The sequence below is a fragment of the Talpa europaea genome (genome assembly GCF_964194135.1).
Source record: "Talpa europaea genome assembly, chromosome: 8".
Lineage (NCBI taxonomy): Eukaryota > Metazoa > Chordata > Mammalia > Eulipotyphla > Talpidae > Talpa > Talpa europaea.
In genome coordinates, this window is record NC_140075.1 from 70,547,663 (window position 1) to 70,556,447 (window position 8,785).

An 8,785-nucleotide genomic window follows, 5' to 3' on the forward strand; every position below is an offset into this window, starting at 1 on the left:
GGCTATAACACGTTACTCCTGGACATCACTTTCGCTCTGCCAGTTGGAGATGGTAGTAAGGGGGATTGTCTATTGGAAGACAGACATGTAACAGATGAATTGAAATCTTTACAATATTGGAGCTTCTGCAGTAGAAGTGGTAGAAATTCTGGATTCTCACTCAAGTTCAAGCCTCCCTTAGCATCAACAAGCTTCCTGTCCTTTGTTTGTGCCCAGCAATTCTGTAATGTGTACCATAAAATGAAGACCATCTCTCAGCCAAAGAGAGTGAGTGAGTGAGCTCTGGGCTCAGACCCACTTGCAGTTGGGAAGCCCTGCCACTTCGCCAGCCCAAGGCTGGCAGCCAAGCCAGGGCCCTGAGCTCCCCAGAGGCACAGAAGCTCTCCCTTGCCAGACTGGCAGCAAGTCTATTTGTCAAGGCTCCAGTTTTAGGTGATGGACAGAACACGGATCCATGGCCAACTCTCTCAACCTGTTCTCCCTCCCAGTCAATCCTCATACTTATATGACAATGAGAAACAAGAAAAATAAACTAAAAGGCAGCAGGTAGGACAAGGGACAAGTAAGACATTCAGTTGAGTATAAATAAACTGGTTTTAGTCCTGGTAGACTGTAATTCTTTACACTTTCAGCCTTCCCAAAGCCTATTTACATTCAGTATGCTAACAACAATTGGAAATCACCTCCGCCTGTGTGCTGAATTGAAGGTAAAAAGAGAATGTCTAGTGTCAAGTCCAGAAGATAGTCTGTTTAAGGCAACAAGATTATTATCCAGATTCAAAAAGTAGAAGGAGTGGAGGACTTGGGAAAGAATGAAGTCCTCCTTTGCCAATACCTTATATCATGTCGTAAAAGAAGACGAACCTTGTTCTTGAGCACGGTTTCCAAAGAATGATGACAACTAGCAGGCCTCTGGGAGGCTAAGGTAAGTGAACACCCTCAGCTGCTCTCCTGAGCCTTCTAAGGAACCATTATGAAAAAGTGCATGACCTGATAAACTCCCCTTACACACAAATCATGGCTTATTATCTGCACCCCCCCACACACACATTGTGACTAGAACTCAATGACTTACAAATAGATTTGACTCAATAAAGATCGGCAAATGCTGAGATGAAAACATAAAAAAAAAAAAAAATCAAAGGGCAACAGGACTTGTTAAGAAACAGAAATTGTACTAGAAATGTCCCTGTGGTTTGTCAGGATAGCCTGAGTTTCCTTCAAGAAAGAGCTGACAAAACAAAGTGACAAGTTCATTTATTCCTGCTGTCTCATGTTGTCTGTCTGTATGGCTGCCACGAAGTTGCCCAGTGATGAATGCTGGTTACAGGGGTATGCATGTTTGTGTCTGCAATACTATCTATTCTGGAACGGCAGTAAATTGGGTAAAGCAAATTGAGAAGCAGGGGAAGAGCTCAAGGAACTAATGACTGACTTAGTAACTTTGACATCTTACCCCATGGACAGCTAAGCAAATGGATTTTAGATTTACAAGAAGATATATGAATAGTGTACCCTCACTGATGAGTGTTATGCTAGATAAACTCAGTCATCATCCAGAGAATCTTAGCAACTGAGGACATTCTCATACAGAAATCCCGTCTCCTCAAATCCAGTACTGAGAATCTTCCAGTCCACTACCTCATAGTTATAATTTTTAGAGTGTTGAGCTGAAATCTTTCCTCTAGAGTTAAGTAGACTATCTTCCATCTGAGCGCCTTCAATGTGTGAAGATGGATAACAGTTTCTGCAAATCTCTAGGCTACTGTTACCCATTCTTTCACTGGTTCCTAGTGACTTGTGACGAGTTGCTTCAATATCCTAGTGACCCTCACATCTAGGTGCACCACAATTTGTTAAGGCCCCTGATTGACAATCCATGACATTCCTTGAGCTCAAGGGGCATCACCCCGATCTCAACCTCTGTCATCCTAAGGCCATCTTCCCTCTGTGCCCTGTGTCCTCACATGGAGTTGTCCCCGCTGTGCATATTTCTCTCTTCTAAAGACACTAGATATATTGGATGAAAGGCCTGCCCTATCCATTTTGGCTGCACCTTAACTAGTTACATGTGCAATGAGCTCCCCACCCCATGATAAGGCAATAAAATTAAGGTCACATACTGGGGGTTAGGGCTCTAACTTTTTGGAAGACACAATTCAACCCATAGCAGCCCCTATTCCATTTGGGGCCCCAGACCAAATACAGCTCCAGATGTGACCCTGTGCCTCAGGGAGTACATTCAGGCCCCTGAGAAGGCTCTTAACTAAAACAACCTGAGACTGCAATCACTTCGTACCAGCCAGAGCAAACTGCCATCTTACCTTGAACCTGTAGCCAACCAGAACAAATTGTATTAAGATAGTCACCCACCTCCTGTATTTATGTAGCCTTCGGGTAATGCTGGCATGTGCTTGGGCAAAAAACACTTTATGTTCCCTAGGCATAGAAGGTAGGCAGGAGCCTGTCCCTGTGAAAACCCGTTCCTTCTTTATGTTCATTGTGCTTCACCTGCCCTATAAGAGGAGAGGCCAGTCCTGAAATTTACAGAGCCTTGGAATACAGGCTCATTGTGTGTCTATTAAAACATTCCCAGTGGGCTACTCTCTTGTAAGTAAACTGAGGCAGAGAAAAACTACCCCTAGGGGGGCCTCCCTGGTGGCACAAGGGGTTGGGCACAGCACTGTGAAGCTATCTGCAGCCTCTGCAGCACGAGTTAGATCCCCAGTTGGCCAGGGAGCTACCCACATGGTGCAGCAGACCTCTCCTGTCTCACCCCTGCTCCCCTTGGCAATGTATTTCAGTAGATCTGCCTGTTCTGCTCCCCACTCTGTCTCTGGTGAATCCTCTCACCCACCCCCTCCCCGCACCTCCTGCCTGTACTCCAGTTCTTGCATGCATATATAAATAAACCTTAAAAAAAGAAAAGAAAAACTAATCCCATGAAGGAAATGGAAAGAATTAGAGACATTACCATATCAACCATTTTATGGGAACAAAACAGGAATAAGAGGTGCTAAGACTCCTGATAGAGACATATAAAACAATCCACTCAAAATTTAAGTGTGAATTATGAGGCCAAACTTACCAGCTTTTCAAAAATCAGAAAGTTGGTTTTTGCACCCTATTGTGGATCCAGATCAAAAAGATTCACCCAAATACATTGGTGCAGTGTATGTCCCACCTGGAATTAGAACCCAAAATCCCTGAGTCTCTAGCTGCTATAATCTTGTACTTTTCTGGAGACAAAGCACAGTTGTTTTTCATTCTTCTGTACTATCTCTGTCAGTCACAGGCTACCCCAATAGAAATGACCCAGATTGGGCCTCCCTGATGGCGCAAGAGGTTAAGCACTGCACTATGAAGCAATCCGAAGTCTCTGCAGCACGAGTTCAATCCTTGGCCGGCCAGGGAGCAACACACATGGTGCAACAGACCTCTCCTGACTCGCCCGCTGCTCCCCTCAGCAGTGTATTTCACTCGGTCTGCCTGTTCTGTTCCCCTCTCTGTCTCTGGTGAATCCTCTCATCTCCCCCCACCCCCGCATCTCTGGCCCGTACCCCAGCTCTTGTATGCATAAATAAATAAATCTTCAAAAAAAAAAAAGAAAAGAAATGACCCAGATAATGTTCCTATGTTGAAAGACTTTAGACTTTTTGGAAAAATAAATTTAATTTCAATTTTTAAAAATATATACAAATTATTAAAATGAATTTAATAAAAAGAGGGAGCAGAGGGCAAGGAGGTGGTTCTTCCTTGCACTGAAGGAGTTCTCAGATTTATAGCGGAAGTGTCAGAAACAGGATGTAATATCCATGTGACCCCCACCTCCCCCAAACAAAACCATTATATCCTTGATGAATTATTGACTTTAGAGTTTTATCTGTGCCATGAATAATCACAAACTTGGGAGTCTCGGGGCACAGTTCATAAACAAATAATTATATCACAATGATAATTTTTCAGGAATTACAACATCAATCATGGCCATGTTATTATCAAGTACATTTTCTGGTTGCCTCAATTCATCAAATCCTCCTCCCTCTCCACCCTTCTGCACCACACAAGCAAAACTCATCACCAGATTGCCTCTTATTTACACATCACTCAAAGCAGGACAGAGCAGCACACACAAAATGGGCCAACCCAGCATTTATGAGAGATGAGTTTTCATTAAGAAAGTTCAAATTAAATGCATTGAGAAAGATGAAGGGGGGGAGAGAATTAATTATTCTAGACTCCCCCAAAGAGTGTCTTTGAAAAGATCTTATTCAGAAGATAAAAACAGATGGAAGGTTTATGCCATTTTGGGCAGAACCAATAAAAAAAAAAAAAGAGCTAGGCTGTGAAAGCCGAGGAAAGAGCACCAACACAATACTGTGCCGCTTTTTCTTTTTTTAAGTAAATGGATTCACACGTGTAAAGCTTGGAGCCTGCTCTACAGCTTCCTCCTTCTGGTGGGAAAGGCAAGTAACTTGCAAAGAGTATAAATATCTTACCCAGGTCTATATACTACTCTGTAGCAGAGCTATCCCGGAGCTTAGGGTCTGATCAACCTTTGCTGTGACTGTAACAGAAGGTTCACATTTCCAAACCCAGTGACAGCACACAAAGCACCTCAAAGTTCTTTACCTTGATGCTTAGCATCACTTAAAGTTGTCCGCCTATACCTTGGGTAACATGCTCATGTCACAATTCAAAAAGAAAAGAAAGGCAGGAATGACAGCCTAGAGAAAGGACCCTCTTAAGAGCAAAGATCTACAATAGGGTTACATCTGCTCACCGAGAAGTTTCTCACTGTACTGTTTCTAAACGGCAAGCTACACAGGCAAAGTAATAAAATTGAAAAGAACCAGAAGGGAGAACATTAAAGCTCTTGGAAAAGACACCACAGCCAAGCATCTGAGAGGAACTCCTCCTGTGTGGACCTGTCAGCCTTGCCAACAGCTCTTGGGGGTACAGAGCCGAGATCCCGAGCTCTTCTCCTTGGCATCAAGTGTCCTGGGACAGACATGTGCTTAGCACTACAAGTGGGGAGGTGATGGTGAGCAGCAGAGCCCAGCTGGATCAGCTCCCAACCCCCCACCTGGAGCCATCGAGGCCGCTCAAGGGTCTCCCACCCTGTGCTACACATGCAAAACATCACCTGCGGCCTCCACCGCTCTCGTTTAAGAAAACCTTCCAGGGTGTCAAGTCATGTTACCTTAAGTCACTTGCTCTTAATATGTAAACTCATTAAAAGGAGACAAAGGCAAGTGGGAAGGAGAGAGGCAGGCAACTCCTCGTCCCTGGCTCCGGGAAACTTCCCCGCCTCATGTACTGTTGTCTTCACAAGCAAGTCAAATTGCTCCCCTCTTCCCTTCCTCCCATACCTGGTGAGTATTGCTCTTCTCTCAAGCCCCCAGCCCAGTCCCCTCCACCACCCGCCCTGTGCCTGCCTCCCTCCCTCCTCCAAGGGAAGAGCTCCTGTGTGGTGTGTGCGTTTGCTCTCTGGCAGGGCAGTCTGACTTCTCCTGGCTGCCCTCCCCAAACCATCCCCTCAGCACCATGACAAGGCTCTCAAACAGGCCAGTAAACCAAAGGTCCTTTTGAGAAATTTGTCCTTTTTAGAAAGCCGGGAAGGGGCTGACTACAATCTTAATATCTGAATTTTTTCAGAGCACCTGAAATGACCCCCAGAGTGCACATAACCCTTGGCAGAACTACTGGCAGCCTGAGCTGGGCCTGCCTGAGGCCCTGCGCATCCCCCCTACACACACACACTCCTGGTGGGAGACTCCCCTGTGGTAGAAGGACGCCAGGCAGGGGGAGAAGGGGAGGAAATAAGGAAGCTCACGCAGCCATAAATTCACAATCCACTCCAGGGAAGCCGTCTACACAGCCCGAGATCCCAGGCAGGAGCAGCCTTTGCAGGTTCCTATTGACTCATCCAAGAGGGCTGGGTCCCCACATGCCTGGGTTCTCAGACCTCAGCAGACAACTCTGTTTTGGAGTCACGTGGAAAAATCAGACTTATAATCATTAAAAGGATATTTTTCCAAAGTGCAAATGTAACTGTTACTTCTTTAATACCATTTTCCAGAACAGGAACACAAACTACTACTCTTATTTTTCACATTTCAAATAAATTTAAAGGAAGCTCAGATTTATTTCTCCAGTATTTACACCTGACTTCTCTACATACTACGCTGGATATTTACAAGAGCTGCCTGAGTTAGAGACATTTTTCAGACATTGATTAATCTATAATTCTTTGAAGGAAGGAAGCATTATTATCTCCACTTTACAGATGTGGAAACTAAGACACACGGGTTAATGACTTGCCCGGAGGTCAAACATCGAGTCAATTGCAGGAGTGGGTTTTAAGCAGAAGCTCCCCTTTCCACTCTTAGGCTTAATTCAAGTTTCTTCTTAGCTCATCTGCCCTTTCACATCAGAGCTGTCTCCTGCACTTGGCCACCTCTTAAATTTTGCCGTAAGGCCCAAAATATGCTTCTTGAAATAGCAATGCTTTCCCTGTGTACTTTCAGCAACTGTCCTCTTCCTACCCATGCCTAGCTTGTAAATAAGAAACGACAGTTCTTTCCTAGCATACTTTGTAATTGTTTTGAATCACAAAATAGTACTAATTTTTTCTCAACTTGTTATAATAAATATAAGCCCCATATTCTGTCTAACCCTAGAATCAGGTGTTTTATGGCAGTTGCCCTACAATTAATCTAGTGAAAATCTACACTAGTCAAATCAAGAACATAAAGATGAATAAAATGTTGCCCTTTGTCTCTAAGTTATTCACAAAGAGGAGACAAATGTAAAAGTTAATCATTAGAGCAGTATGGCAAGGCCACGTGACAGGCACACAGACTGGGGATTAGGAGTGCACCAAGTGATGGCAATAATTCAGGAGGAGAAGGGGAAATCTCCCAGGAGGAGGTGATGCTTAAAGCAAGTCTTGAAATGTAAGTAGGAGATAAGGAAGGAGCGAGAGGCAGAGCATTCCTGCCTGGAAGACACAGGCAGTGCCCCAGGGCAGGAGAGTGCTTGCAAATGACTCCACTTGCTGGAGTAGGGCCACATGTAGGGCTGGGCATGGATGTGGGTAGAGAACAGCTGAGAAGTTCCTGAAAAGGGGTTAGCCCAAGCACACTAGTCAAGCCACAGGCCCTCAGGCAGGGCTGCATCCTTGCAATGGGAGGGGTACCCTGTCTCACCAAAAGGCACACCCCACTCAACAAACCCTCCTTCTCATCCAGTGGGCTGCCTATGGCAGAGGGAGAGCTTTTTCTTGGTCATATAAAGGAGCAGTGAACACTAGCAGCCACTCTGTGAGGAACTTACTCTGAATGCCACACTGAAAAGGCTTGCATGGCATCCTATAGGTGATGGAAAGTTCAAAGGATTATATTAAGAAGTAGCATAATAGCGTGTTTGTGTTGGAAAGGTCACTCTGGTGGCAGCTTGAAGGGCAGCCTGGATTAAATGGAGGCAGTTAGAGGATAGTTGTAGTAATATCCCAAGTGATAAAGGATGAGGGCCTGAATGAAGATAGCGCTTGGGTTGGGAGGGAAGGGGGTAGATTTGAGAGCGTTTCTAGAAGAGGTTTGGTGATTGGTTAGATGAGGACAGAGATGCTGGCAAGGAAGGAGAAAAGGTGGTTCCCAGCATTCTGACCTGGGTGTGTAGGTGTCATTTACAAGACAGAGAATACAGGAGAAAGGAAAGGTTGAAGAGCAATAACAAGTAGGAAGAGTAGGAAGAACTCCATCTTAGATATGGTATAAAAATTTTATGTGCTTATGGGCAACCTGGTAGACATGTCTGGTGACTAGTTAGAAAAATATTCCTAGATCTCTGGAGTGAGATCTATTTTAAAGATTCAGTATAAGAGACACCAGCACTCACAGGAGGAGAAGCCATAGGTCTAGGGGGTGTTACATAGGAGAGAGAACACAGAATTAGAAAAGGGTCAAAAAAGGAGGGCTGGTGAATGTCAAAGGAGTGACCAGAGGAATTCAAGCCCATGACAGAAACTAGAAAAGTGACCAAAAGGGTGAAGAGAAGTGCATCACAGCAGGCAGTGAATGAAAGGGGCTTCAAGAAGGCCATAAAAATCCACCAAACCAAACACTGCACAAAAGTTAGTGAGGACTGGAGTTGTCAGATGGTTATGTAAACAATTGTGACAAATGATGGCTCCTGTTTCCAGAAATTTGTCAGTGAAGGAAAAGAAAAGGCCTCATTCTTAAGGAGCAACCTTCTATCTGACACTGATTGGTATGAGCTTTGCTTGAAAAACTACCATCCTTTCACCACTCACATAAAGTGAGTACTGAACAAGCACACTTGAAGCAAAGTCTCACTCTTATGGGCTCTACCTTATCACATTCTTCTTATGTGCATCACATCAATTTACCCTACAGCCTGGACTCTGGAACGAACAGTCATAGAAGAGACTGTGGCTGCACTAAGACAGACACAGAGGGGGTACAGAGCACTTATTGCACTCTCACCAATGCTCCTTCTTAGAGAAAGTGACTCTCCTTGGCATGACCTCTCTGTTAATTTTTATGTGATAATCTGTACTAAAACTAAAAACAAGGGCCTCCCCAGTGGCACAGCAGTTGAGCACTGAGTTACAAAGCTGCCCACAGCCTCTGCAGTGCCGGTTCGATCCCCGGCCCCCAGGTGAGGGTCCCACATGGCACGCAGACTTCTCCTGCCGCCCGCTGCTCCCCTCAGCAGTGTACTTCAGTCCTTCTGCCTGTTCTGCTCCCCGCTCTGGTGA